General features: G+C 46.0%; 1 pseudogene; it reads right to left on the bottom strand.

The window, feature by feature from the left end:
* LOC134410234 (spatacsin-like) overlaps positions 1 to 8,637 on the bottom strand; it is a 40,553-nt pseudogene extending 31,916 nt beyond the window's left edge.
* Between the last annotated feature and the right edge of the window lie 4,824 nt (positions 8,638 to 13,461).

The raw sequence follows: 13,461 nt of genomic DNA, 5'->3' as shown, positions 1-13,461 counted from the left end.
GTTCAGTTATGATTTTGGAACGGAAACTGCCTTGGTCGCCCTGTGGGATGACCTTTGCCGGGAGAGGGACAGGGGGAGTGCGACCCTGTTGATTCTCTTGGACCTTTCAGGGGCCTTTGATACCATCGACCTTGGTATCCTTCTGGATAGGTTGCCTGGGCTGGGAGTTGGAGGCACTGTGTTGCAGTGGCTCTGCTCCTACTTGGAGGGCCAATTCCAGAAGGTGGTGGAAGTGGCTGTTCTGAATCAGTGCCTGAGAACGGTAATGGACTGGAGGAGGGCCAAGAAACTGAGACTCAATCCAGACAAGACAGAGGTACTGTTAGCAGGTGGTTCACCTGTTCGGCTAGGTGGTGTTCACTCTGTTCTGGAGGGGGTTGCACTCCCCCCTAATGGATTGGGTTCCTAGTTTGGGGGTGCTCTTGGATCCAAAACTATCACTTGAGGCACAGGTGAACTCAGTGGCAAGGAGCATCTTTTATCAGCTTAGGCTGATATACCAACTGCGTCCTCATCTCGACAGAGATAGTCTTGCTACAGTTATCCATGCTCTGATAACCTCTGATCTGTGTTATATATGGGGCTGCCTTTGAAAAGTGTCCAGAAACTTCAGCTGGTTTAAAACGGGGCAGCAGCTTTGCTAACAGGGACTGGCCAACGAGACCACATCACGCCAGTCCTTTTCCAGCTGCTAGGTCCAGGCCCAGTTCAAAGTGCTGGTATTAACGTTCATAGCCCTTAACAGCTTGGGTCCAAGCTGTCTGAAGGAACGCCTCCTCCCAGATGTACCTGCCACAATACTAAGATCGTCCTCAGGGGTCCTTCTCCGTGAGCCCCTGCCAAAGGAAGTGAGGCAGGTGGCTACCAGGAGGAGCAGGGCCTTCTGTGCTGTGGCACCCTGGCTGAGGAATGAGCTCCCTAAAGAGGTTCGCCTGGCACCTACACTGTACTCTTTTAGACACCAGGTGAAGACCTTTTTATTCTCTCAGCATTTTAACAGCCTATTAACTTAATTTTAACTTTCCTGTTATGAATTTATATTTTAGATCTGTATTAATTTCTGCATTGCTGCTCAGTTTTCTCTGGTTGTGTTTTTATATTTTATACTATGCTTTTATATTGTTTGTTTTATATTTTGAATGCTTTTTTTGGTTTTAATTTTTCTAAACCATCCAGAGAGCTTCAAATATTGGGCAGTATAAAATGCAATAAATAAATAAATATTTTATTATAGTTTACTCTAAATCTATTATTATGTTAAGTACTTTGATAGTTTTATTAGAAAGCAGTATAAAACTCTGCATAATGAATAAGAAATTAATATATTGTCTCCTGTCTTTAGCAAAACAGACAGAAGAGAAGAGCCACTGACCTCCCTAGTCACCTCCGTGGCCCAAGCCTCTCCTAAGGAAGCCCAGCGAGTCTGTGAAGCAAAAAAGAGAAATAATTAAATCCAAAGGGATTTAGGACATCCACCGTGAATTCACCACCCATTTTGATGTAGATCTTCAGGAAAAGTCCCTCGTGGGGGGGGGGGGAGGATCTCTTGGATGCTGCTGGCGCTAGAATATGACTGGAGAGACTTGCCCGCCTCTGCCTTAGTCAGCTGCCACGCCACCACCAATCCCGCCCCTGCTCATGCCACTGCGTGAGCTTCTTAGTGACCTGGTTGCACCCAAAGACGCTGGGCCCAGTGGGTGGAGAGGCAGTGGAGAGTCCTCTGGACTCCTGGACCCAGTCAGGCACCCGTAACAACCTACACTAGAATGTCCCCAACCATGGTCTTGCTCCTTCGCTGACTCCCTCCCTCCGCCATCCACCAGCAATGTCAGATCTGTAGGAGACTTACGTCCAGGGCTTTCAACGCCTCTGCGACTGCCTCTTCCCAGGCACTGCTCGGTACAGATGTTTCCTGGAAAAATTCAGTCAACAGATCACTCAGTCAACAGATCAATGGGAAGGATGAGACAACAGTCAACAGCACCTCCATCTCCCCTGGGTTCAACCTCAGCTTGTTCACCCTCATCCAGCCACTTACCGTATTAATCTCACCAATACGCCACAAAAACGAAAGAAGAGCGCAAGGCGTAACACGCTGCGAATTTCCAACAATATCCTTTCAGGGGCCCAGGGACATCTAAATCCCAGCTCACCATCTCCTCCCAATAACACCACCGGGCAGCAAAACAGACAACACAGAACGGCCACTGACCTCTTTTCCCACAGCCGCGAGCAGACTTTGCCACCTTGAAACCACATGTTTCTGTGAAACAAAAAGAGCCATAAAAGGGTGTCTGAAGGGGAGGCAGAAGATCAAACTTTTATGAAATCTACGCTGAATTCACTTTGCATTCAGGTGCACATGTTGGGAAATGCCCCCGAGGAAAAGGAAGCATCTCTTGGATGCTCTTGGCACAACAGAGGCCACATTCACGGCCTCGTTCCTTGTTCCTTCCCTGGCTCCTCGCTCCACCCTCCATCAGGAACGTTAGACCTGAAGAAGACTTACTTCTAAGGCTTCCAGGGCTGCAGCTATTTGGTGGGACAGTTCTTTGGATGGTATCATGGGTTCCTGAGCAGGCGACAAAAAGGTTCAGTCAGTGGGAGGCTCTGCTTTGCTCGAATTTCTTCCGGTAGTGTCTTCTTCTCAACCCACCCTTTGTTTGTACGTCAAGGTTAGGGAACAACAGCCCTGAGGGCCACCAGCGCTGCCAAACCTCAGGGTGAACTTACTGAGATTGAGCGCAAGTTGCACCTACCACACATTCTTGATGTCGTTCTGCTTTTCTGGTGTATACACACACACAGACATATATATACACACACATATATAATGACATTGATGTTCTGCCTTTCCTCCCCATTACCCCCACATCAATCCTGTGAGGAAGGTTAGGCTGAGAGGTAGTGACTGACCCAGATCTTCCAAAGAGATCAGCAGTGGAACGGAGCCCCCAAATGAGAAAGAGGAAGGAGGCAACGTTTATGGTTCCAGTGAAACCTGATATCAATGGGGAGGAGGAGACAGAGCTTATTGAACCATACCCTTCTGCTAAATTTAGAATTTGTAAAGCCGTAACTATATAAATGTATAAACTGGGTGCATCAGGCTGTCTTCCCACTATCCCCACAGGGCAGCAAGACATGGAACAGGGAGACGCCACACTTACTTTGACTACCACAGGGGTTGGCTGGCCTTTGGCCAGGCATGCGTTCTGTGAAGCAAAAATAAACAAACAATGGCAAGGTCTGATGATAACTGTGACAAATGTGTCAGGTGGTATTTATTTATTATAGGCAAAGTTGTCTTGAAGGAGTTTAATAGAGCTTCCACAGTTTTCTTTCCTCTCCTCAGCCCATTTTACCTTTAAAATGTGTGAGTAAGTTACAACTGTGGGGTAGGGTCTGCTCATTGAGCCTAAACCTGTGAAGTAGTTTCGTCTCGCCCATGATCCCCCAGTTACATTCTCCCCTGAGTGAGGAGTTGAACTTTGGGGTCACTTAATAATAGGGGGGCCATATTTTGGAAACCAAAGAGGAGGACAAATGGCCGGCCCAAGAGGGTGTGACCACCAACATGTCCAGTCCCCAAAGGGCTTGACCACCAACTGAGTAACCAATCGAGAGCGCACAAGAAAAGCCTCATGTTGCAATGCTCTCAATCCCACAAAGAAACCTGATCACCCCCACAAAAGGCTTTGGAAGAAGAGCCCTGGAGTTCTCTCTTTCCATTCTTACTGGTCCCCAAGGAAGTTTAAACCGCAACCCATGCCGTCCTCCCATTAACAGCCTTTGGCAGCAAAACAGGGAAGACGGAAGAGGCACTAACCTTGCCTGCTGCTGTGGTGAGGCGATTCTGATGGGGATTCTGTGAAGGAAAAACACACAAACCATGTCAGTGTCTGAGGGAAAGGGAGAAGAGTACCTGGCAAAGAAATCCACCATGAATTTAACCTGCATACTGCTTCAGAAAGAATGACAAAACCGCAGACATTTATTTACCGATATCCCACATTTTCTTGAAGAGGATCAATAGGGCTTCCATGGTTCTGTTCCCCGCCGCAATTCATCCTTAAAAGTGTGAATATCTTACAACTGTGTGATGTAGGTCATGCTGCGAGAGCCTAACCAAGTCAGCTAGCTTAGCCTGGCCTGTGGTCGCCCAGTTCGGTTCTCCCCTGAGTGAGGAGGTTAACTTGGCCCTCCCTTGATATTCACTGATTCACCCATTCTCTCATTCCATTTCTGTACTGCCCCAATAGCCTAGGCTCTGTGGGTGGTTTACAAAGACCAAAAACCCTTAAAACACAATATTATACACAGAGTAATATAAAGAAAATCATTTACATACAAACACATCAATAGATAGCACACAAGTAGTAATAGGAGGGGTACCTCCAATCAAACAAAAAGTGACAGGTCAGTGGGGTTGTGACTGTGGGGTTGTGGAAAACTGATGACGAACAACTTAGAGCCACCTACTTCTTTTTTTGTTTAGAGCAGCCCTTCCCCAACCTGGTGCCCTCCAAAGGTGTTGGACTACGACGATCCATCATTGCAAGTCAGTATGTCCTATGGTCAGGAATGCTGGGACAGCAGGATGGGGAACGTAGGGCGGCGGCTCCAGGCAAGCCCCCCCCTACCCCACCCCACTTACCTGCTCTGTTGTCGCTGGGCCCGGGCTTGAACCGAGCGCCCTGGTGCACCCGGAAGCAAGGCCACACCTGCAGCCTTGCTTCTGGGTGGACCCAGGGGCTCTATTCAAGCCTGGGCCAGGCGACGACGGAGCAGATAAAAAACCCCCTTCCCCACCTGGCCCCTTTCCTGGACCTGCCGCCACCACTGCACAAAGTGTGGCAGCTCCAGGCAAGCCCCCCCCCCCCGCACCCCACCACTTTCCTTCTCCGTCAAGGCCTGGCCTGTGCTTGAATCGAGCCCCCGAGTCCACCCAGAAGCAAGGCTGCAGGTGCGGACTTGCTTCCGGGCGGACCAGGGCGCTCGATCCAAGCCCGGGCCCAGCGACGACGGAGCAGGTAAGTGGGGTGGGCTGGGGTGGGGGCTTGGTTTTTGTTTTTTGAATTTCATGACTTTTTGTAAAGGATGACCAGAGCCCTGCCCTCTTTAAAATGTGGTCACTGTAGTATAGCTCCTGCAGCTTTAACTGTTGTGATGAAGAGGGAATTTCACCAGGTTCTACATATAAACAAATGACACCTGCTGAAATTCCCTTTTCTATGCATCTGTTAAAGATACAGGAGCGCTGTCCTCCGTTCCATATGGCTAGGGTGACTATATAAAAGGAGGACAGGGCTCCTGTACCTTTAACAGTTTCTTACGGACGTTTTTCACGCCCGAGAAGCAGAGGTGGAGGGTGGACACTTAGAAAACTGTTTCTTTATACAATTTAATAAAAAGCAACAAACCAAGGTGTCATCTTAAAGTTAACCAAATAGTACTTCTTCACCATGGCTAGGCAAAGTATACGTCCAAATGCAAAGAAAAGGAAACTGGAAACATGATTTTGGAGAACTAAGATGCTAAAACAATTAGCACTTACAATTTGCAAACACTGAAACACAAAGACAAGCAAAAAAGGGGGTGTGAGTGGACAAAACGCCGATAGCACAATCGCACAAGAAGGCAAGTCAAATTCCCACTCTGAATGCTGTGTTAGGGTGACCATATGGAAAGGAGGACAGGGCTCCTGTACCTTTAACAGTTCCATAGAAAAGGGAATTTCAGCACATGCCCTGTGTATGCATGCAGCCACTGGTGGAATTCCCTCTTCATCACAACAGTTAAAGCTGCAGGCGCTATACTAGAGTGACCAGACACAAAGGAGGACAGCGCTCCTGCAGCTGTAACTGTTGTGATGAAGAGGGAATTCCACCAGTGGCTGCACGCATACAAACGACATGTGCTGAAATTTCCTTTTCAATACAACTATTAAAGATGCAGGAGCCCTGTCCTCCTTTCCATATGGTGACCCTAGCTGTGTTCACCATGCCTGGATCAACCCCCGCAAAGATACTTTGTAACTAAACAAAACGACAATTCTCCTGCTGCAGCTTTTGCCTGTGTTTTCTCAAAAGTGTGTGCTTTTGTGTGTGTGTGTGTGTAGTGCTTAAGGAGGCGCACACTCTGTCTCCCAAGCTGTTGAACTTTGAAACTGATGTTTTTTGTCAATGAATACTCAGTTGCTCTTTGCAGATGTTGGGGGTGGGGAAACGTAGGCCTTTCCTAAATTCTGTGTTAGGCTTTCCTCCTCATCCCTCATTTATCCTTCATCTGTTGCGCTGGGGGTAATACATGTTTGCTACCATACATTGGTGAAATTCCCTTCTCGGCGCATTTACAAACTTATCCCACAACTATGGGATGCACCTATTAAAGATACAGAAACATTAGATTATACCTGTCCACATTTGGAATTTTCAGTCGTGGGATAAGTTTGTAAATGCACTGAAAAGGGAATCTCACCTATGGACATGGGTTCAGTTAATGGGCTGGAGCTGCTCCCCTGGCTCCTCCAGGCATCGAAGGTCCCATTCCTGAGGGGGGCCGCTGAGATTCATTTTGAATATGTACCTACCGACTAGTTGTTTTTATGGCCTGTTGCATGTAAGGTAAGGGCATCTTCCTAGGTCTGGGAATTGGGACTTCCTACCTGACTTTTCCTCCCACCTCTACAGGAAAGTTCAGCGCTTTGGGAGACTTACACGCAACTGATGTTCTTGCGCCACCATGAAATCCCACAGCAGCCGCCTTGCTGGGTAGCTGGTCACACCCAGGTCCTGCAAGAGAAAGATGGACAACAGGTCAACAACTGGCGGATCCAATCCAGGATGACTGAGAACGTGTCGACGTTTTAGGGGAGATCCAGGGCGGGCAGAAGGGAGACAACACACTCAGCATCGCCTAACAGATTAGGGTAGCGCTTCAGAGATCAGGCAGATGCCTTCAGCTTTATCTGTGTAAAACACACTTCTGTGAAAGTGGAATTCCATTTTTAAAAAAGAAAAGAGCGTGGATCACGCAAGTCAGCCCACTTGTGGCATTGAGAAAAGACAGGGGGGGGGAGGCAGAGCGTGGTCTACCTGGGGGAGACTGGCCTGTTTCCAGTGGACCACAGAGGGCTTGGCAGCGCTTCTGACTCCTGTAATTCAGGCTGCACTTGCTGGGCCCAGGGTGTACGCATTTCGTTCAGTCTTTCTGCCTGTGTTTTGCATGTTGTCAGGTGTCTTTCGTTCCATCATCCACTCATTGAAAAAATCAATACTTTTTTTAAGGAAGTCCAAGAATTTCATCCCATTTACACTAATGCCCGTTAGCATAGATCTAATAAAGTGCATTAGTGATGCCTATTTGTGCAAGTGTGATTTGGTGCAAATCCCCACAAAAAGAAAAAGTGGTTTGAAAAAGGCAGTCCAGAATTATGCACACTTTTAGTACATTTCTTCGTTCTCTCCTGCAGAAAATGAAGATAAGTTTGGTGATTTTATATGAGCGATGGCAAAAGAGCTGCGGCCAGGTGCATGCGATTAACTTCTGGCATGAAAGAGGTGTCATCGAAATAGGGCTCTTCCCTCTTGCCCCAGGACGTGCCCTGCCTTCCCCCCTGCAAAGCTGCCCCAATTTTGACTTCACTTGTGGCAGAACCCCCTAACCCATGAAATCTCCTCCAGTGCCTGTGGGAGAAGCAAAGCCCCCGATTCCCCGCTGGCCCTCTCTCTCCAGAGTCACCAGCTGACACTTCCCAAGATGGGACCCTAAATTGTTGTTAAGATGTGAGACAGAAGATGAACAAGTAAAAGATTGTATGACAAAACGGGCACAAAATATTGGGCATAATATCTTAATGGAAGAATGGGAAAATATGTGGGGAAAGGGTTTAAAATTTACACAATGTGCAAATCTTCAAGAGAATTTGTATAAGATGATGTACAGATCGTATATGTCACCTGTAAAATTAGCTAAAATGTTTAAAGGGGCTTCAAGTAAATGTTGGAAATGTAAAAAAGAAGAAGGAACCTTTTATCGTCTTTGGTGGACTTGTAAAAAAGCCAAGACCTTTTGGACTCAAATCCCTCCTTAATCCAAAAAACATTAAAGAAATGAAACCAGAAGCTTTCTTACTTGCAGTAATGGACAAACAAATAAAAGAGAAGGGGGGAATGTTGTTTTCGTATTGGGTGACGGCAGCAAGATTGCTATTCGCACAGAACTGGAAAAATGAAATAACACCAAAAATGAATGCATTGATGTTGAAGATGTTGGAACTTGCAGAGATGGAAAAACTTACAGCGATGTGGGGAAAGGGAGGAAAGAAGCATAACTCTGTGAATCCAATGTAGGAGATTTTAATAAATTATAAGATCATAAGAAAAATTGAATTGGATATATAAAGGGTGATGAAGAAATTAATCAGCATTTTTGGCATGAAGAGGGCAAAAGAAAAATATACTTTAACCTCACCCTTAAGTGTTTTGAGTGTAATTGTAGTGGTTATATGTATACCCTTGTTTGTATGTACCATGTGGGATGTTTGTTTAGCTGCTGATGGGAAAAAATAAAAAATTTAAACCACCAAGATGGAACCCTTCTTACCTTGCGCCACGTTGGGTTGATGATGCTCATCGTGAGCAGCGGTGGGTGGAAGACGGTGTGGGGAGGGGGAAGGGGGTCGGCTCTCTGGGATGGGGGGAAGGGAGGGGAGGGAAGGGAAGGCTAAACTATTAAACAATTAAGTTTGCAACTAATAACCTATCAAAATATTAAACTTTAACTTTAAAATTACAAAGAAAAATGAACAATAAATGCTGGTAGCACTAGAAACACTATAAACAGCCACACTCCCACACCAATCCGCCACACTCCCACACTAATCCTCCACACTCTCTCAAGACACCAACGGTCTCCCGGGGTTGGAATCCTGCGTCACCACGGCTGCTAGAACTCCGGCATTGTGGAGAATCCGGCTCTGGACTGGATGGGATTTTGATATAGGCAGTGACCACCATGGGCAACCACAGGGGGGTGAAGGGGGCCTTCTACCCCACCCCACCCTCACCCCCCACTGACCCATGAGCCATAATCCTAGCCATGGATCCTTTGAGTTGCAATAGAAAGGAAGGTTTAAAGCACTTGTTGTGAGAGATCAATGGGTTTTCTGCCTAAATGTATTGTTTTGATTATTCCTCGTCTCTATTATACGATATATCTGACATGATTAATTGGAATGTTTGGTCTAATGGCTTAATACTGCAATTTTCATCCTTCTGTTAGAAGCCCTGATGTTGCCAAAATAATTGGCTAATTTTTCTGTAATTCACATTCCAACACTTCTATAAGAATTTCAGGGAACTCTACGTTGAAGGAAATGTAACCAAAAGAATTGACCTTGGTGCGATAGATGATAGATGAATATAAGGGAGAGGGGGAAAAGTCTAAATCAATAGGTGCCCTAGAAGGAAACTAGGGGGCTGTCTAGATGTCTTCTTTGCCCCGTGGTGCCTGTGCAGTGGTGCTGCATTGATTATTCAACGCAGTCCCCAACATCACAAGCACAGCAACCCTTTGCGACAGTAATTGGTGATCATTTCTTCAGCACTGCTAAGGTGATGGTGTTAATATCTGCAGGAGTCCCTACGCAGACCTATATTTACTTGATTGGCATTCTGAACCAGCTTAAACCACTTCCGAAGGCATTGAGGCAGTGTGGTGTAGCGGCTAGAGTGTTGGGCTGGGACTCAGGAGATCTGGTTTTCCCACTCAGGCATGAAACTCACAGGCTAAGTTTGGGCCAGTCCCTGACTCTCAACCTGACCTACCTCACAGGGTTGTTGTGAGGATAAAATGGAGAGGAGGAGGAGGACTATGTGAGCTGCCTTGGGTTCTTTGCAAGAGGAAGAAAGGTGGAATAATAATAATAATAATAAATAATAATTTTTTTGCCCGGTTTGAATGGATTCAATCCTATGCCTTTTTTTAAGCAGTTCAAAGTCATGTTAAGACACCATCCTATCCGTTCCAGCCTCGATGGTCGGAAGCCTCTGAATGTAGAACCTCACAAGTATCCCATGGAGAGCCAGAGACATGGCGGGAGTAATTTCCGCCTCCCTCTCCTCCCTCTCTGCCCTTTCATGAGATCGGCTTGTTTGCCCGTCTAGCTGGGACGCTTTGGAGGGGGTGGGAAGGAGGCTGGAAAAGCCTCAGGTAACCTCCATCCTGACCTCCCCAATCCCCTCCCCTCTGCCCCGCCCACTGGGGGAGTTCCTGACCTCGGAGAGGCATCAGTCATGGTTCTTTCTGTGTTGGCTGCAAGGAGGAGGGAGGGGGGGCAGAGGATTGATTCCAGATCTGAGGTCAGAGCGCTGCCTTCCATGATCCTGGAATCCTCAGTCTCCTGTGACCCCCCAGACACTGTCTAGGGAGCATAGAATTGTTCCCTTACACTACTGCTTTGTAACCATTTAAAATGGTATTGACAACTGATGGGGCCCAGGACATGCTCCATATACCATTTTCAAACCGCCTTCAAAGTGTCATTCCCTGCTCGGTGTAGATCTGGCCTGAGGCTGAAATGGTGATTTACAACAACCCTGCAATGCAGTCCAGGGTTCTAAAGAGTATTCAGAGTCATTAATGGCCAGCAGGCAGTACAGCTGCCACTAATAGCACATGCAGTAGGAGCCTGCACAAGTTCAGGAGAGGCCCGAGGCCCAGTGATGGCATCCCAGAATCAGGCCTACATTCCTATGTTAGCCCTCCTCCAGTCGTACCATGATGGGCATAACTCAGGGGAATTGCACACCCACCGCCCCTCTTTTGTGGGGGTTGTAGCTGCATGCTGGTCGCAAAATGATGAGACATCTGACTTTCCCACAAGGCAAAGCCGCAGTTCTAGATGCCATCACAAACTGCCTGAATGTGACTCAACTGGTGTAGCCTGAACGATTCAGGGGATGAACCCATGTGCTTCAAATTTGGTATACCTAAATCCCTACTTAGGACCTACCATGGTGCTAATTTTTATGTTTGTTTAAGTAATTTCCTTCCCTTTCGGGAAAACTTCTCAAGCCTCTAGTCCTCAACGAGGTAAGAGAATTTTAAAAAAACCTCCTAAAAATCTGGGGATGAACCCATATGCTTCAAACATGGCATACCTACAGCCCTGCTTAGGACCTACAATGGTGCTAGTTATTATGCCTGTACCTGTAATTTCATTTCTTTTTTGGTAAATTTTCAAGCTTCTAGTTCTCAACGAGGGTTGAGAATTTTAAAGAACTCCTAAAAATCAAGCAATGAACCCATCTGCTTCAAACGTAGCATACCTAAATCTCTACTTAGGACCTACCATAGTGCCAAGTTACATGTCTGTACCTTTAAAAATGGCAGTGTATTTTTAAAAAAATAATTTTAAAAACTCAAACTTTTAAAAATCCCTAAAAATCAGAGGATGAACAAATAGGCTTCAAACCTGGCATGCCTAAACCCCTACTGAAGCTCTACCATGGTGCTAATTTTTGTGTTTGTTTCTGTAATTTCATTTCTTTTTTAGGAAACTTCCTTCTCAAGCTTCTAGTCCTCAACGAGGTTTGAGAATTTTAAAGAACTCCTAAAAATCTGGGGATAAACCGATATGCTTCAAACTTGGCATACCTAAATCCCTACTAAAGACCTACAATGTTGCCAAGTTACATGTCTTTACCTCTAAAAATAACAGCGTATTTAAACATTTTTTTTAAAAAAAAACCTCAATTTTTTTAAAATCCTGAAAATCAGGGGATGACTCCATATGCTTCAAACTTGGCATGCCTAACGCCCTACATAGGACCTACCATGGTGCTAATTTTTATGTTTGTTTCAGTAATTTCCTTCCCTTTTGGGGGAAACTTCTTAAGCCTCTAGTCCTCAACGAGGTTGGAGAATTTAAAAAAACTCCTAAAAAACTGGGGATGAACCCATATGCGTCTAACCTGGCATACCTAAAGCCCTGCTAAAGATCTAGCATGTTGCCAAGTTACATGTCTTCACCTTTAAAAATGACAGAGTATTTAATTTTTTTATAAAAACCAAAACTCTCACTCAAAAAAAATTCCTAAAAATCAGAGGCTGAACCCATAGGCTTCAAACCTGGCATGCCTAAACCCCTACTGAAGCACTACCATGGTGCTAATTTTTGTGTCTGTATCTGTAATTCCATTTCTTTTTTGGGAAACTTCCTTCTCAAGCTTCTAGTCCTCAACGAGGTTTGAGATTTTTAAAAAACTCCAAAAAATCAGGGGATGAAGCCATATGCTTCTAACTTGGCATGCCTAAAGCCCTACTAAGGGCCTACCATGGTGCAAAGCTACATGCCTTTACCTTTTAAAATGACAGCATATTTTCATTTTTTAAAAAAAACCTCAAACTTTTTTAAAAACTCCCAAAAATCAGGCGATGAACCCATATGCTTCTAACTTGGCATTATGGAACATGGTTAGCAGCACTAACCATGGCTAAAAGTGTCATCTGACACATGTCTGTGGTTAACATGCTGAAATAATAGAGCCTCAAGTATAGAGTGGCCAAAATTGCCATGGCTGCTCTATACTGCGGGCAATTTCACTGCTCCAGACGGCTGCTTTGCCTAAGCGTCTGCAGAGGCCACCATTTTGCATAGTCGGCAAAGATTTTGATGCAGTTACGTCTGATTGAACAGGCGCGTGTTAAACTCACATTTACTTCCTCATTGCCCGGCACTTCTTCCCTTTGTTGTGTCATGATATCGATGTCGCTTGTTGATGATGCGTCCCGTTCGCTTGCTTTGGCCCGCTCATTCCCATGGCCGACACACTCAAAATGGCCGCTGGAGCTGTACTATAAAGAGGAGTCACCAACATGGCGGATGGCATTAGCCGGCACAGCAGACACACTCAAAATGGCCGCGAGCATGACAGGCCATGAGCCACTAGAGGAACGGAGGATTTCCCCGTAAAAACGTACATTTACGTGCTAGTCCACGCAAAAATGGCTGGCGCTACTGCATGGGCTCCTAATGCACAGACTTCCGGGATATGGGGCGGAGCAGTTGGAGGACTCAGGTGCTCCACGCACCTAGTGTGACCGTATGGAAAGGAGGACAGGGCTCCTGTATCTTTAACAGTTGCCTAGAAAAGGGAATGTCAGCAGGTGTCATTTGTATATATGGAGAACCTGGTGAAATTCCCTCTTCATCACCACAGTTAAACATGCAGGAGCTATACTAGACTGAGCAGATTTAAAAGAGGGCAGGGCTCCTGCAGCTTTAACTGTTGTGATCAAGAGGTTCTCCATATATACGAATGACACCTGCTGACATTCCCTTTTCTAGGCAACTGTTAAAGATACAGGAGCCCTGTCCTCCTTTTCATAGGGTCACCCTATCCAATGGACACTTACCCAGTACTGGAAATCCCAGTAGGGGATTATATAGAATCA

Source organism: Elgaria multicarinata, chromosome 17, assembly GCF_023053635.1.
Source record: "Elgaria multicarinata webbii isolate HBS135686 ecotype San Diego chromosome 17, rElgMul1.1.pri, whole genome shotgun sequence".
In the NCBI taxonomy this organism is placed as follows: Eukaryota; Metazoa; Chordata; class Lepidosauria; order Squamata; family Anguidae; genus Elgaria; species Elgaria multicarinata.
The sequence above is the reverse complement of the archived record's forward strand: the minus strand, read 5'-3'. Positions and strand labels throughout refer to the sequence as shown.